This window comes from Notolepis coatsorum, assembly GCF_963971535.1.
Source record: "Notolepis coatsorum genome assembly, chromosome: 18".
In the NCBI taxonomy this organism is placed as follows: Eukaryota; Metazoa; Chordata; class Actinopteri; order Aulopiformes; family Paralepididae; genus Notolepis; species Notolepis coatsorum.
Window position 1 is genome coordinate 33,286,745 of NC_140182.1, and position 18,434 is coordinate 33,305,178.

Genomic DNA, 18,434 nt, shown 5'->3' on the forward strand with positions numbered 1-18,434 from the left:
ACACAGCACGGTCCTTCTGACACACAAACCCGTAGTAGTCTGTCCACGAGGGCTGGAATGCCTGAATTTCTTTTGCTTTAACTTTCTTAGCTGGCGGGGTTGCCATCATGACAGAATGCAACCGCAGCACTGTGTGATTTTACCTGTGAACTGCGCGGCACGTGCCCCAGTGATAGTGGTCTAAATACGCCCTGCTTTTCTTTATCATAAATCGATCAATAGAGACCGTATTAAATCCCCAATTATCATATCATGGGGAATCATTGGAAAGCCACACTCATTGGCTACAACCCTGTGCAAAGATTTTCGAGATCGCCAAATGATTGACCGAGCTAGAGCCCCGGGAGTCGGGGGTGGTAATGTGTACTTTTGCGTACTTTGGGGCACGCCGCACATATCGGCATGTAACTCGAGAACCGCTGAACGGATTCTATCACCTGAAAGGGCAATCGACAGGCAACGAATAGGGCTTTAATTCCATCTATATATTGTATTAAAAGAAATGCACACCCGAGCCACTAGAGGTCGGCAAGGTGGAATCGCGAATCGTCCACATGTGGGCCCTTGGATGTTAAGAGGTTAATGTTTTTTTTTAAATTTTTAGCCAAGAGTAAAGACCATAACCCTATCAAAAACAGTAGTCAAAGTGTATATTTAAATTTTTACCGATGTATTATACGATTTATCGGAAATACGAATTTATCGAAAAAATGCTAATTATCGTAAAACCGCAAGGAAATGACTCAATCCAGATTCAACCCTGCCATTGGAAAGAGGAGCATTTTCCCTATCCATAGATGTATGATTTGGCCATAATAAGGTCAAGGTCAAGTTCAAGGTCAAATATGAATTCATAATTAAAATCGATTATCATTTATTACTGTATCTACAAATCCTTCTGTTTAATCATCTTCCCTTTATTCATTTGCTTAGATTTTTTTTACACTTGATCTCAATAAGGTGGTGAATGAGCTCAGTGAGCGACCTCGGTTACGGCACAATTGTAACATGGTGTTATTCACCGGCACAGATGCAAAAATAAATCATAATTTATATGATCCTTTTCTTCATTACAATTTACTCAAGCCTAGTAACAGACACAATATTTCTGACGCTGGAAATACATACCCCCAGGTCCCTACAGTAGATGTTCTTAGATACCAAGAACAAATTGACCTTGCAGAAGTGGAGCAATCTTCCATTTACTTAGGCATGTACCTTTAGGCGAAATAGGGCTACAGCTTAAAAGGTTAATTCACTGGCCACTGGTGGATTCAAAATATCACCCGGACGCTTACACTTTTATACCTGAAGACCCTCCGAACACTTGTTGGTTACCTGAAGATGAACCTGCTAGCCACAGTCACAATGTACCAGCATCTGGGGTGGTGGTTATTTCCCCAGCCTGGTTACAAGGCTACAAAGGGAAGTACACGCTAACTTCAGATTTCAACCCTCCACACTCAAGTCTGTAAATGTACCATATTCATTCCTTGGCTGGACACCTGGCAATAACTCCACCTGCTTGTTCCACAATTGTGTGATCATGGGAAGCCTGATCTCCTGATTTCCCATGTAAAGATTCTTTACAATTGACCTATATTAAACCCTGCCCTCTTTTCCTGATCCTCCAATCACAACTGTTGATTTGCCCCACAACTGAGCTTGAGATTGGTCAGTTTAAATACCCTTCATCTTCTCAAAATCCTGCTCCACTATCACCATTAGTCTATGCTCTGAAAGACATTATGTCACTTTAGTAGAACTTGTCAGGTGTCAGCTATCTTACCTCTGTAAAGTAATCTACAAGTAAGCTAGTGACCACTGCTGTCGTCCGCTGTCAACATCAACAACACGCTCCTCATTCACTTCCATACATTTTGGGGACCTAGTCTAAATATCATATACTTCTGAAGTATAAACAAACTACTGCTGTGCTGATTTAAATAAAACAGACAATTCTGAGTCAAAGGCATGTTTTTGTTTTTGCATTTAATGTGTGTTTACAGATGTATTACTTTTGAAAAATAAGAAGACTTAATTAGCAAAAAAAACAATAAATACTATCCTCTGTTGTGAGTTACTGTTAAGACACATAGCCCATTCTGAATAATGGTCTTCCTCTTGTACATACATACTTGTACATACGGTAAATGGCAATGTATTGGCACTTAAAGGATAAGGATAAAAACATGGCAACCACTTATAGAGGTCTTCTGGCCATCAGGGACAAATGTTGTCCTTTGATCATCCCACTCTGTGGCTGATGAGATACAGCTGTTGCTATAGTTGCAATGAGTTCTATCTCAAGGTGACTCTCTGCAGCATTTTGTGTTGCATTAAAGGTGGGGTAGGCTATTTCAAAGAAATGAGCAAGAGTGGGTAACCATGGTAAGTCACTCCAGAAATAGAGCAAGCTCTGTGTCACTTTTCAAGCCGGGCGCTGTGGCAACAAAGGTTTTTCACAGACTTCATGGCTGAATCTTAAAGGGGAACTATCTTATAAATGGCCTTTTCCAGTGTTTAGCATTATTTTCTAGCTATGTGGACATATATTAACACTTTGAATGCCCATAACAAGAATATTCGTCGAATTTTTTTTATTAGCGATCTGAATTCATATTTCATCAACCGAGTCTACCGTTGGTAAGCCTGCCCCTCCAGGCGCTCAGATGTGAAAAAAGTGCCCCCTATCGTCTCCCAGATGGTAATTGCACCCATTGGATTGGACTCAATGAAAATTGATGAGAAAAAAAAACTCCGGAATCCACATTTTACTTCTCACGCATGTAACCGGAGATGATCCCAGTCATTGTGGAGCCTCAGGAATGCGTGGACTATGTGTTTACAGTACGTTGCATTGGATCAATAAAAGGATAGATTTTTGGAATGGCGATCAGGAATTGGAATAATCCATTTGGATACCATCTGATCTCAGGTAAGGAATCTATTTTACCAGTCTTGGGATGATCAGATCCGTTTTCACGGAGATATAAGCTTTTCCCCTATGTGTCCCCCAGACTGTTTGACTGCGCGAGCGGTCAGGAACTAGGAGAATTGATTTTCAGCGCGCAGCACCAGCGTGCATGCGTACACATACTATCAATGGTCTAGCGTTTATTTGAAAACGATTCATAAATAGGCCAAAAAATGACAACGTTCTAGAATATTACAGCACGGGGCGCTTATCAGATAATCTTTATATTTTTTTGAAAACGAGGGCTTTTCAAAATGCTATAAAACGGAAATTAACCGATAAAAACACAATCCGCTTCGACAATGTTGACTGGAAAACGAGTCATTGATTGATTGAATTGATTGAAAACTTTATTAACAGATTGCAGAATGGGTACAATACAGTACAGCTCAATACACACAATTGTTAAGGGGATGCAGACCAGAGAAAGACTTTCGTCTTGTTTACATCAGGGTCCCCCATTTTCAATTCATCAGGACATATATGACATACATGACATACAGATAGTCAGTACTGCTACATCTATACATTTATGACATACCAGATTTGCAAATACAGTACTGTTTGTGATACAGAAGGAGTCAAGAAAAGGGAGTATATACATTTGACGTAGAAACTGTACATTGGAGGAGGTTGGGTGGGGGGGGGGGTTGGGTACATTGGGATATTGACAACCATACTGGGTAATTTACATTGGAGGTGGGGGGGGGGGGGGGGCACACTGTATAAACAAGCAAAACTGTACATTGAGGGGGGGGGGAGGAGACACTGTACAAACAAACAAAATTGTACATTGGACTATTGACAAAACCATACTAGGTAAATGACTGTACATTGGAGGGGGTTGGGTTAGGATATTTACAGGGGCCAGTGTTGAATTGCAGTCTCCCGTAGGTGTCCCTTGAGAGAGGTTTTGAAAGTGGGTAGTGATCCACATTCCTTTACGGCTTTGGGTAGGGCGTTCCACATTGATGTGGCATAATTGCGAAACGTGTTTAGTCCCTTATTTGAGCCGAATCTGGGTTTAACATGATTTGTGGAGCTCCCTCTGGTGTTGTGATCGTGGTATTCACTGACCTTTGGGTACATGGGTACCTTGGTCGTGTAGTGTATCTTGTAGACCAGGCCCATTGCAAGTTGCTGTACTCTGTCGTCTACTCTAAGCCATCCTAGGTTGTCAAAGTGGGCAGGGGTGAGGTGGGTTCTAGGAGTAAGGTCAAGCAGTAGTCTGACCAGTTTGTTTTGAGATGTTTGTAATTTTGTTTTTAGCGCCTTTGAGGTGCTTTGGTACCATGAGGTGCAAGCATAGTCGTCATTGATGGGCGACGGGCAGATTAGACACCATAATTTAAAACATAGATTAGGCGATATTAACGTTAACATTGAAGCGGATGGTGGGCATTCAAGCACTAAATGTGCGCCCCCTGCTGGGCACTGAAAGTGTTAATAGGATCTATGTCTCTAATTCTCAATTTGGCGCATTCTTCCAATTTTCATCTCACAATATTGTCCCTCACTCAAGTGAGTCATCTGAAATTTTGCGTATCTGTGACGTCAGAGGTTTCTCATCTGCATAATAACGCCCACCCCGTCTATGCTTGTAGCCAACTGCCAGCTATGCATCTATGCTTGTAGCCAACTGCCAGCTATGCATCTATGCTTGTAGCCAACTGCCAGCCACCTGTATTACTCATTAACACTTTGAGTGCCAGCCACGAGAAATCTTGTTAGTTCATGCCATGCGTGGACTGCCAAGAATGAGAAATCTCGTTATTTAATCGTTATTTTTTTTATTATCGATTTATAAATGTTCATCAATCTAGCCTCACGTTACCAGTGGGGATCTATCTGAGCTCGAACAGGGAAAATACCGCCCCCTATCGTCTCTCCGGATGGTATTGCACCCATTGGATTGGACTGAATGAAATGGATGGGAAAAAAAGAGTCCGGAATCCACATTTTACTTGTCAGGCATGTAACCGGAGACGATCCCATTCATTGCCGAGCCGCAGAACAACGTGGAATAATTATGTGTTTCCAGTACCCAGCGTTGGATCAATAAATGCGAGAGATATTTGGAATATCAGGAATTGGAATAATCTTTTTAGAGAACATCTGATCTGAGGTAAGGAATCTATTTTACCAGTCTTGGGATAATCAGAGTTTTTTTCACCTATATCTCAGCGTGTCCCATATGTGTGTGTGGCTGTGAGTGTGTGTGTACTGATCAGGAAATAAGATAATCGATTTTTCAGCCCGCTTCTCTAGCGTGCATAAGTACACATATACTATCGATAATCTAGCGTTTTTTTTTAAACGATTCATAAATAGGCGAAAAAATGACGTGTATTGTGTATTCCAATAAAGCACGATTCCTGCAGAATCTTTTTTTCTTCTTTCTGGAAAGAAAAAAAACGAGCGTTTTTCAAAATGGTATAAAACGGAAATGTACCGATTAAAAAACAATCCGTTTCGACAATGTTGACTGCAAACAAGTCATTGATAAGCGACGAGCGTATTAGACACATATCCATAATTTAAGATATAGTTTATGCGTTTGCAATGTGCTCGCCATCCCATTGACTACAGCGCTGGCACTCAAGCACTATTTCTGGCGCCCCCTGCTGGCACTCAAAGTGTTAAGAGAGACCGCTTGGCCCCTGCACGTCAATCTCTCTCTCTCTCTCTCTCTCTCTCTCTCTCTCTCTCTCTCTCTCTCTCTCTCTCTCTCTCTCTCTCTCTCTCTGTCACTCAAATCGCATTCCGAGTATGGGGCGGAGCCCAGCCTCAAAATGGCTTAACATTTTGAGGTAGAAAAATGCTGTTTTTGAGTACTTGATTAAAAATACAAAACAATAAAAAAAATTGAAAAAAACCTTACAGACGTGTTCCATAAACTCACAGGAATTGTGTAAAATTGCCCAAATAGTGAAATACATAGTAAAATAGTTCCCCTTTAACAACCAATATGTTTGGCCTGCCAAGTGGTGTTCCCGGCAGCGCAAACAAAAAAGTGTGCAAACCACCTGCTGATCAGAGTTTGTAGCCAATGAAATTCTGGAGATGACGATATCTTACATGAGGGATGTTTACTACGATAAAGTGAGAGAAGAAGAAATGCATTGGTCCGGATGGCCATTTTGGATAAGCATACCGATACATGCCATTAGAAAAACATTTGTAAAACACAAATTTTCCTTGGTATTGCTATAAACTTTGGACCTGTACTAGATAAGACAGGTATAATAATTCAGATGTAAGTAACAAAAAAAGTCTCTCTAACTCTATTACAGTAGCACTCAGTGATTCTTTCTGTTGTGGAATACAATTCAGATTGTTTCCTTTCAAAGGAGACCAGACTCATGCATGTACTATAAATGGTTCAAGAATAACTTTCAAATTACAATCAACAGACGTTTTATGCAAAACTTGTCCGATGCTTAAGTTAAAGGCATACTAAGCAGTTTCATCCGCTAGGTAAGTAAGTAAGTAAGTAAGTAAGTAAGTAAGTAAGTAAGTATTTATAAAGCACCTTTCATACATGTCATGTAGCTCAAAGTGCTGTACACAATTATAGGCATATATAACGATAAAAGCAATAAAGTCATAGTGATCAGTTAAGATCAAAATAAAAAATAATAATAATAATAATAGTAACGTAAAAATGAAAATAACATAAAAACAGTCATTTGCTTACCAGTTTGGGAGAACAGGTCCGCACAAACATTTCCGCTCAGTGGCAACCGGAAGTGCACTAAACCAATGTACTTGTATGGTAGCAATGTTTAGCTCTTATAACGCTAGTGTAGTTACGTTTTTATCAGTGGTCATAGTTGGGTCCATAGTGCTTTACCAAGTCCCATGGATCCATCAGTGGCCGTGTATTGTGGTAGAAAGAAAGAAAAAGAAAAACGTATAAAGAAAACAGTCTAAAGTTTGAAAGTTTGGGAGGTCCGCAAAAACACGCCTTCAGCTCAGAAGCTGAGGCGTGTCAAAAGCGTTTGAAAAAACTGGAGGCGTGTCTCCTATTGTACCCATTCCTTCATCTAAAAAGTTTGAAAGTTTGGGAGGTCCGCAAAAACACGCCTTCAGCTCAGAAGCTGAGGCGTGTCAAAAACTTTTGAAAAACTGGAGGCGTGTCTCCTATGTACCCGTTCCTTCATCTAAAAAGTTGGGTCCACAAGGCTTATCCTAGCCTCATGGATCCATCAGGTTTTTCCAAGCCATAACTATTTGTAAGCTAGACTGTATAGGTACGTTTTTAATTTTCCTTTAAAAATGTGTATAGAGCTGGCGTTTCTGATGTGTGTTGGTAGTGTGTTCCATAGTTTTGGGGCATAGTTGGCAAATGCCATACTTCCTATCCTTTTTTGGTTTCTGGGCGTGTCTAGTAAACCTGTAGTGGATGACCGTAGCGTTCTTGAGGGCAGATAACTAACTAGGGAATTTGCTATGTATTTTGGGCCTTGCTCATTAAGAGCTTTATATGTTAGGAAAAGGACCTTACAATCAATTCTATGAGTTGTGTCACTAGAGCTCAAACTGTCTAGGCATTGCAGATCAAATATGACTCAAGAGCCAAAGTCAAATCTTACCACTACAAATGTTGGTAGAAACATCGTTGTTCTTTTTTAAACTGTGAATATGTAATGTATGTACTTATTTGTAATACGAATAAACATTGTACCGATACAATAAAATACAATATGTAAATATATTACTTATAACATCTACTAGCTGCCCAAAGGTTGACACCCAGAAACATCCCAAGCACAGCAAACTGAGAAAATCCAGTTCAAAGGGAAGGGCTTCTGCAGACACAGACACATACATTTAATATGTGATGATTGAGAGGGATTATTTTTGTATGACAAACACACACAAACAAAAATAGTTGTCTCTAACACACAAAGAAAAAGAGTTGTCTCTGACACACAAACAAAAAGAGTTGTCTGACACAAACAAAAAGAGTTGTCTGACACAAACAAAAAGAGTAGTCTCTAACACAAACAAAAATAGTTGTCTGTTACACAAACAAAACGAGTTGTCTCTAACACAAACAAAAAGAGTTGTCTCTAACACAAACAAAAAGAGTTGTCTCTAACACAAACAAAAAGAGTTGTCTCTAACACAAACAAAAATAGTTGTCTCTAACACAAACAAAAATAGTTGTCTCTAACACACAAACAAAACGAGTCGTCTCTGACACACAAACAAAAATAGTTGTCTATAACACACAATCAAAAAGGGTTGTCTATAACAAAAATAGTTGTTTCTAACACACAAACAAAAAGGTTGTCTATAACACACAAATAAAAAGGGTTGTCTATAACACACAAACAAAAAGAGTTGTCTGTAACAAACAAAAAGGGTTGTCTGTAACATAAACAAAAAGAGTTGTCTATAACACACAAACTAAAAGGGTTGTCTATAACACAAACAAAAAGGGTTGTCTATAACACACAAACAAAAAGGGTTGTCTATAACACACAAACAAAAAGGGTTGTCTATAACACACAAACAAAAAGGCTCCCTTTGCAAATTACTTCTGTTTCCGTTTGCTGTGATTCTTGCTGTGTTTCTCATCATTGGCTTATTGACAATACCTTGATTTTGGATTCCGGCTCTATGCCAAGCCAATGATAGCCTGTGGTTTGTTCCAGCAGAGTTAACAAGTTAATATATTTGCAGAGTTGCTATCTCCCCATAGACCAGTGTGTAAATTGCTGCCTTGTTTATCAGCAATTGTCTCACTTTCTCTCTTGTTTCCCTTGCATCCCTTTCTCTTTCTCTCCATCACTTTACCTCCCTTGCTCTCCCCCATCTGTATTTCTCTCTCTCTCTTTCTGCAATAATCACACAATCAAGCATGTGCTGTGCACAGAGAGAGAGACTCAATGAGAGAGAAGAAAGAGACAGATCCACAGAAAGAGATAAAGAGAGAGAGAGAGCACAAAACATCATTCTCATTATCTCTCAGGTTTGTAGATGTGTACTCGTCCTCACACCTCATCCTCAGTGACACGAGGAAGACATGCGAGGAGAAGATGCGGAGGAAACGTCCTTGTCCACTCATGTGACATTTTGGAGTGCTGTTGGGAGGAGCTTTATATGTTTAACAGCCCCACGTCAGAGATCTTTAAAAACACTTCTTCTGCATGACGACACTCTGCTGGAGGAGACCAGCCAGGAAACTTCCTCTGTGTGTTGGGGATGAGCCTGAGTTTGAATATGAATTCGGGGGAAAGCAATATCCATCCAATGGATACTATTTATTCATAAATATACTTGTTATTATCCGGGACAGCAAAACCCTTTTCATGTTATGCGTGCAATGTCCTCCACCTACACAGCTACCAGTCATCTATACCGGTCTTTCAATCATTAAAAATGCATTGAAATCAATGATAATATAATGGGCAACAGCTAATAAGCATATCTATATGCTGCATACTGTCATTTCTTGAATAAAAAACGACTTCATTAAATACATTGAATACTTTAATTAGATGATTTCTGTGGCTTTTCCCATGAAGAAATAAAAGATCAATAATTTGCACATGCAAGGGTCACATGAGAGTTGTGTCCTTAGCTGGGTGAACTCAACGCTCTTGGAAGCCTTGGCTCACGTATCCACGCAGAACAGTTTCAAGTTTCTTTAATAGTTGTCATACAGAAGTACAGAATACTTTCATACAAAATGCTTCTTACTGTTACGCTCCAGAGACTGTGCTAGACAAGATAGTATCAAATAACATAGTATAGCATGTAATTTAGAAGAAGAAAATGTGGTCACAGTGTTCGGTATAGACATATGTACAATGTTCTGAGTTACCATATAATATACAATACTATGCAGTGTACTAATGTACAGTACTATATAGTGCAAAGCAGAAATGGGATGAGGTACAATTTAGGTACAATTTACAGTAAGGTGTACGAGTTGTAGTGCAATCCTTCATCAATAAATATAAAGTGTGGGGAGTGGGTGCTACAGTGTGTTTGTTTAAAGTGGGTGTGTGCTATAAAGTGTGTGGAGTGGGTGCTACAGTGTGTTTGTTTAAAGTGAGTGTGTGCGTGTGGATGTGTGTGCTATGTGCGTTTGGTGGTTGTTGTTGTGTAGTGTTCATTGTTCGTTTAGCAGCCTGATGGCCTGGGGATAGAAGCTTCTTCTGAGTCTTTCTGTGCTCGCCTTGAGACTCCGGTATCGCTTGCCTGACCGCAGCAGTTCAAAGAGGCAGTTGTTCGGGTGACTGGAGTCTTTAATGATTCTCTTAGCCTTGCCCTTGCAACGCTTGTTGTAAATGTTCTGGAGGGTGGGGAGCCCCCCTCCAATTGTGCGTTCGGCTGAACGTGTCACTCTTTGTAGTCTGCTTCGGTCTTGTGCAGTGCTATTCCCAAACCAGGAGGTGATGTTGCCGGTCAAGATGCTCTCTATTGTACATGAGTAGAAGTTCTTAAGGATCTTCTGACTGACTTGGAACTTCCTTAGGCGCCTGAGGAAGTAGAGGCGTTGTCGTGCCTTCTTCACAACACTGTCAATGTGTGTGGTCCATGTCAAGTCCTCGGATATGTAGGCTCCGAGGTACTTAAAGCTGTTGACTCTCTCAACCGGTGCCCCGTCGATGCTGAGGGGGCTGTAGTCCTTGACCCCGACCTCCTGAAGTCCACAATCATCTCCTTTGTTTTGCTGACGTTCAGGGAGAGGCTGTTTTCCTGGCACCATCCCGCCAGGACCTTGACCTCTTCCAGGTAGGCCCTCTCGTCGTTGGCAGAGATCAGGCCCACCACCACTGTGTCGTCAGCAAATTTGATGATTGTATTGCTACTCCGCTGAGCCACACAGTCGTGTGTGTACAGGGAGTAGAGGAGGGGACTCAGAACACAGCCCTGGGGGGCCCCTATGTTGAGGGTGATGGATGAGGAGGTGCAGTTGCCTGCTCTCACCACCTGGGGTCTGCCAGTCAGGAAGTCCAAGACCCACTGGCAGAGGTCATAGTTCAAGCCCAGGTCCCTGAGCTTGGCTATGAGTATGGAGGGGACTATGGTATTGAATGCCGAGCTGTAGTCGATGAATAGCATTCTCACATAGTTCCCCTGCCTCTTGTCCAGGTGTGATGCTGCTGTGTGCAGCACATGGGCTATGGCGTCCTCCATGGACCTGTTGGGGCGGTATGCAAATTGCAGGGGGTCCATGTTGATGGGGAGGGAGGAGCAGATGTAGCCCTTTACTAGCTTCTCAAAGCACTTCATGGCTATGGAGGTGAGAGCTACAGGGCGGTAGTCGTTGAGGCAAGCAGGCTTGGATTTTTTGGGTACAGGGATAATAGTGGACTTCTTCAGGCAGGTGGGGATGACAGCCTGTTCTAAGGACAGGTTAAATATGTCAGTGAATACTGGGGCCAGTTGGTCGGCACAGACTTTTAGGATGCGGCCGGGGATGCCGTCCGGACCTGCTGCCTTCCTGATATTCACTTTTTTAAAGGTCCGCCTCACCTCATGTTCTGTTACCCTGAACACTGCGCCTCCATCAGCAGCCGACCCCCCCCCCCCCCCCCATTTCCGTGGCTTGTGAGCTGGTGTTGTTATTACCAGCATCAAACCTCGCATAGAAGGTATTGAGGTCATTTGCTAAGGAGATGTCACTGTTCAGTTTGAGGGAGGCGCCTTTGTAGTCTGTCATCGTTTTGAGCCCCTGCCACATAGCTCTAGAGTCAGCTTGTTCAAACTGGAGTTCAATTTTATCCCTGTAGCGCCGTTTGGCCTCTGACACTGTCCTCCTTACGTTGTATCGCGCCACCTTGTGGTCATTCATGTTGCCTGCCACTAGGCCGTCGTTGTATGCTTTGGTGCGCTCTCTCAGAGCTTCACGGACGGATTTGTCTACCCAGGGTTTTTGATTTGGGTAAACTCTCATTTTGGTAGTGGGGATTGTTTCTTCCACCATAGTACAAACATAGTCCAGCACAGTGTTGGAGAGGCATGCTTTTATTCGCCAGCTGAGCTGACATAAGGACCGCTCCTCTCTGGAAATGCTGAGAAATGTAAATTCTCTGATTCTGCTGACGTGCCTAGAAGGGACGTATGCCTAGAATATTATGAGCATATTCCCTCATCTATGCCTGCTGTCTCTGACCATCTTAACTGTGATGTCCAAAGTACACTATTCACTCTATCTTCTCCCCCCTATACTTTTGAGACACAAAACTGTCACTGAAATGTTGACATATAATGTACACTGTAGAATCATCGGCAAACATAGCTACACTAGCCTTACTGAGGACAAGTGGCAAGTGTTCTATAGTCTATGCTGCATACTATCTTTTCCAATACCTTTATTTGTATGATAGATCTGCATTAGGCATCCGTTTGTGGAAGACAAAGCATGCACATGTACCCGACGTTGCCTTGCACTTTATTCAGTGGTCATTGTGTCCAACGGGAAGGTTTTTGAACAAATATAATCGATGGGAATGATGTTCATCTGCCATTATGCTTTGCTTACACTTTTCTAAGTAGCAGCTGTCTGCAATCGTCCCATTTTCCCCACACTTGAGCGTGAGGAACGCTGTCATCCACAACACAACATTCTTCATAGTCTATCAATAGGCCTACTATAGTCTGACCTATGTCGACAATTTCAGCTTATTTGATCTTTCAAAATAAGTTGGGACTGGTTGTCTCTGATAATGTGAGGACAGGTACTGGCTTGTTCATCCTGTTCCCATGCTTTTACATAATTGTGTACCTATGTTGTTTTGAAGACGCATGAGGATAGAGACTACCCTCCTCCTATCTTTGTTCCCTGTTCCCCTGAAACGATTTATTCCTTAAGTTACTGTACAGGCCAAAACGTAAAGTGTATTGTTATAGCGCCAACCATCTGACCAAATGGCATTTTAAACTGCACTCTTGGGTCCTCACTCAGCAATACACCTGTCTAGATGAACGGTTCTTGGGATATGCAAAGAACACACAGACAGATCATTCCTTTATAGTTAGATTCCCGGGCCATTGTTGCAACTGTTGATAGAGATGAAAGGAGTCCAGCAGTCTGCATTCACAACACACTCCATATATTCAATTCAGTCTCTCCCTCAGAATTCCCCTTTCAGATTCAGATTTTATTTGCATATTATGCAACAAGTACAATGGAATTCTTACTCTGTTTGCTCCACAGCATAAAGGAATAAAAAAGCAGTATTCGTATACAATAAACAATAATGTGCAATAAAATAAGTACAACTAAGTATAAGTAAATACATATGTGAAGGCGGCTGGGTGGCGCAGCGGAGATTGCGCTCGTCACCAATGCAAGAGACTCCGGTCTCGAATCTGGGTGTCAGCATTGCCTCCGGCTTGGGCCAGCTGTCATACTAACTCAATTGGCAGAGTTAGAGGGTGGAAGTCGATGGGTGGGGATTTGGACGTTGTGGACAGCGACTCCTACAGGTCGGTTGGGGGACGCCTGCACAGCAGAGACAGGAAATGGCGGGGGTAGTGTGAGCCTCCCATGCGTTACACCTCGCCACTGAGAGTCTGCGCTGGCAGGTGAAAAGATGTGACAGGCTGCCTCCTCGTGTACCGGAGGGGACACGTGATGCAAGGCTTCTATCCTCCCTACAACCGACCAGTGTAGGGCATAGTCGAGCAACGTTCAAGACAGGGGAGGGGAGAATTGGAAACACGAAATTGGGATGGGAGAAAAATTGAAAATAAGGAGAAAAAGTGGATACAAAAAAAAAGTAAATACATGCAAAAATAATTGCACATTATATTGATGCACGAGGGTGCAGTAAAGTGGCTGAGCATTGTAGCAGCGTTTGAGTCCAATACCCCACTATTGGAGTGCCCTTGAGCAAGGCAGTTTACCCCCAACTGGTCAACAGTAGAGAACTGTGGTTGTACTGGGCAACTCCCAAGTGAATAATATGGAACTGTGTGGGTGTGAAGCAGGGCTTTGCCGGTGGCAGGATGGTCGAGAACTACCGATATCCCCAGCACCCAGCAGGAGGGTGCGTTCCAGCTGTGACCTAGCCACTGGGGGGGGGGGTATCAAAGTCACCTAAACTGCTCCAGGGGTGCTGCATCGCGCTCTGACCTCTTTGATGAAATGCATAATGTTTGGAGGAAAACTGTGTGTGTCTAGGAGAAGACACATTTAAATTACATTGTGTAGACTGACACTTTAGTAATAATCTTATTAGATCTCTCCATTTCACAGGGGAATAGCTTCCACCTCCTGAGTCATTCTTACTTTTTGTTCATCCATTTGCCCCACCCCCTTCTGCTCCTCACAACTCCTCCCTCTCATCCCTCCCCCTCTCTGTCTTTCCTCCCTCTCCCGCTCTCCTCGTCTTTCCTCCTACCTGTATTTCCTCCATCCTCCTCTCATCCTCCTACCCCGCTCTCCTCCCCCCCTCTCTTTCCTCCTCCCCCTATCACCCTCCTTTCTCCTCCCTCCCCGTCTCCTCCCTCCACCTCTCTTCTCCTCCCCCTCTCTCCTCCTTCTCCCTTTCTCCTCCCCATCCTTCTCTCATCCTCTCCCTATCTCCTCCTCTTCTCTCCTGCTCCCCCCTTTCTCAGTCGACTGCATCTGCAACATCAAACGATTGCTAACCAAAGGACCCACAAGACAATTCCCATGCTCTGCGCGCTGTACTGTGAATTGTGAATGGTTGAAGAAACACAAGCACTACGTGCACCCCCCCCCCCACCCCCCACCCCCCCACCCCCCACACACACACCTGTATTCCCACTTGACAGTGCTGTGTTTACATGCACATCCACATCATGAATACTAGATAACAGAATAGATAATGAAGGATGTGAAGTTTACATTTTCATTTCCCAGCTACCACAGTGTGTCAGTGTAGCTACTTAAAGGGAACAGTGCTAGTATTGTCATGGAAAGGATCACTCAGCACACTAAAACGACCAAAAGTAAATGGGTTAACCCTTTCACTACCACACTACAGAAGGTTAACCCTAGTGAAAGGTCGATTCCAGCTCCTCCTGGCAGTGTGTCAAAGTGTCCTTGAGCAAGATACTTCACCTAACTGCTCCTGGGCCCTCATTTATCAATGCGTATGGACAGAAATGTTGCTAAACCATGTGCGATCATTTATTTTTAAAATGTTTTCTTAAGATTCGTTTTCGGCATTTTACGCCCCTTTTACGAAGCCCAACGGGAGTTAGAAGGTGATCGCTATCCAACCTTGAACATTGTTGTGTTGTGGCACAGGAGGTTAACACGTCATTGCCAGCTGACAAGCACCGACATCCCATACCAGGCCACCATCCGCCAGCGGCATCTGGAGTGAATAAGTAAGAAGATCCAGATTTGTCCACTTCACAAACTTGCAATATTCCTGTGGCCTAAATTCAGCCAGATGCGGATGTTCAGCGGTGCTGAGAGAAATGACATCCAGCAAGATGCAAGACGCTGGATCGCCAGCTACAGATCAGACAGTGTTGGTGGCGGGGCTGGGGAGCCAGCATGCGAGGACGCTGCTGCACTGGCACCAGCGGCCAAAAAGAGAGCCTTGGCGGACTTTGAATTGGAGTGGGAGAACGTTGCCCGGGAGGATGATGACGCGGTGGATGAGGTCCAAATATATCTCAGCCTGAACCACTGCGTGGAAGGCGATAACCGAGATGTGCTGGGTTGGTGGAGACAACACGAGAAGGCCCTGCCTTTGCTAGCTAGTGTTCAGCATACCCGCAAGCAGCAGCCCTGGCGAGCGCAATTTCAGCACCACAGGGAGAACGCTGGAGGAGAGGAGAACAGTGCTGAAGCCATCAACGGTGGATGCAATTATTTTCATCCACAGCGCCTGCAAATGAACAGCAGACCAGAGTGGTTCATTTGTTGTTTGTTCTTGGATTTAGCCGGTTAGCTAAAGTTTTAGTTTGTTCTTGGATTTAGCCGGTTAGCTAAAGTTTTAGTTTGTTCTTGGATTTAGCCGGTTAGCTAAAGTTTTTGTTTGTTCTTGGATTTAGCCGGTTGGCGAAGTTTTGGTCGTTGTTCAACGCAAGACGTTCATCAACAGCGAAGTGGTGAGTCCTGATTTACAAGAATGAATTGGCTGCTGGTTTATGTGTTTTCGGTATGCTTTTCTGTCATGACATTAATGTTTTAGTCTGTGGACTGGACTCTGTGGACTGGACTGACACAGACTAAAAGTGTGGGGGCATTTAATTGTTGCTGTTCAGCTGTTGTTAGCCGCGGAGCTATGGCGTTATTGCATTGTGCATTTTTTGTCATAATGTGTGTGTGTGTGTGTGTGTGTGTGTGTGTGTGTGTGTGTGTGTGTGTGTGTGTGTGTGTGTGTGTGTGTGTGTGTGTGTGTGTGTGTGTGTGTGTGTGTGTGTGTGTGTGTGTGTGTGTGTGAGACATGCGTCTGTCATCACAATGTAATATTGGCCTCTGGCTTTTGTCGGGCTAGGGTAATTGCTTAACTTGTCGGGGTAGGGCCGGGCCTGAATGCTGAGGGCTTGGGCTGGGCTGGGGCCAAAATATCAGGCCTGTGCAGACCTCTAATGACTTGGCCATAATAAGGTCATTTCTAGGCCTGATATTCTATATTCAAATGCATTATAATTCAAATTGCATGTGTCCAGATGGCAAAATTCAGTACTGTATCTACAAAGAACGCTGTAAATCATTTCCCCTTTATTCATTCGCTTAGATTGTTTGTACACTTGATCTCAAGAAGGTGCTGAATGAGCTGTGAGCGAAATTCCTCCAAACTCAATGTTAGCATGGTGTTATTCACCGTCAAAGATGCAAAGAAAAATTCTAATTGATATTCTCCTTTGTTTCATCACAATACTCAAGCATAGTAACAGACACACTACATACAGAATACATTCCCTGATGTCCATAGATGTTACTAGATACCAAGAACATGCTAATTGACCTTGTAGAAGTGGAGCAATCTTCCATTTACTTGGGCATGTACTTTTAGGCGGATTTTCTGAAAATAGGGCTGCAACTTAACCCTTGTCTGCCATCACAAACACTGGCATTTAAAGGGTTACAATTCTAAAATGAATTGAATATATGGTGGTTATGATCAGGGCTGAAGTTGAATAAAGGATTTATGAAAAAGAAGAGTGGAAAATTATTTCAACATATAATATTTTTATTGCGTTTTTGAAAAGGACCATTTAGTCCCTTAACACTTTGGGAGCCCACCACGTGATAACACGTGTTATCAGCCCAACGCCTGAATGCCCACCACGACAATTAGTGTGTAATTTTCTTATTAGCGATCTGAATTCATATTTCATCAACGGAGTCTCCCGTTGGTAAACCAGCCCCATCAGCAGCTCAGATGTGAAAAAACCGCCCCCTATCGTCTCCCAGATGGTAATGCACCCTTTTGGAATGGACTCAATGAAAATGGATGAGAAAAGAAAAATCCGGAATCCACATTTTACTAGCCGATCGGATTCATTGTGGACCATCAGAACAGCGTGGAATATGTGTTTACAGTATGTAGAGTTGGATCAATAAAAGCGATCGATTTTTGGAATGGCGATCAGGAATTGGAATGATCTTTTTGGAGAACATCTGATCTGAGGTAAGGAATCTATTTTACAAGTCTTGGGATAATCAGAGTTGTATTCGCTGAGCTCTCAGCGTTCGCCATGTGTGTGTGTGTGTGTGTGTGTGTGTGTGTGTGTGTGTGTGTGTGGGCGATGGCTTTGAGGAAATCAGAGAATCGATTTTTCAGATTGCCTATATAGCGTGCATACGTACACATATACTATCGATAATCTAGCGTTTATTTGAAAACGATTCATAAATAGGGAGAAAAATTACAACGTTTTTGTGTATTCTAGAATATTCCAGTACAGGGCGTTTATTATGGAATCTTTTTATTTTCCTTGAAAACGAGGGCTTTTCAAAATGCTATAAAACGAAAATGAACCGATAAAAAAACATCCGCTTCGACAATGTTGACTGGAAAACGAGTCATTGATAAGCGACGGGCAGATTAGACACATAATAATTTAATACATAGAATAGGCGCTATTAACGCTAACATTGAAGTGGATGATGGGCATTCAAGCACTAAATCATGCGCCCCCTGCTGGCACTGAAAGTGTTAATGGTAAGAGTGTAACTTTTACAGGGTGAATGAAAGTGGAGTTTAAAAAAAAAGTCCCAGATAATAAGAAAATACACACCTTTGCCACATATATTGGCTACAAACATAACCACTGCAAAGTTATCAAAAAAATAAGAATCTCAAAGGACCTTGGTCCTTATCAGACACCAGGGTTAAAGGGAAGCATACTAGGACCGCTACTGTTCTTAATTCATGCAAATGACATGTCGTCAGCTTGTTCCTGTTTGCGGACGACTCAGCCCTGCTGGTCTCTGACAAGAACAAGTTACAGGTTGAAAAAACCCTCAGCTCGGAACTAGGCAAAATCTGCATATGGC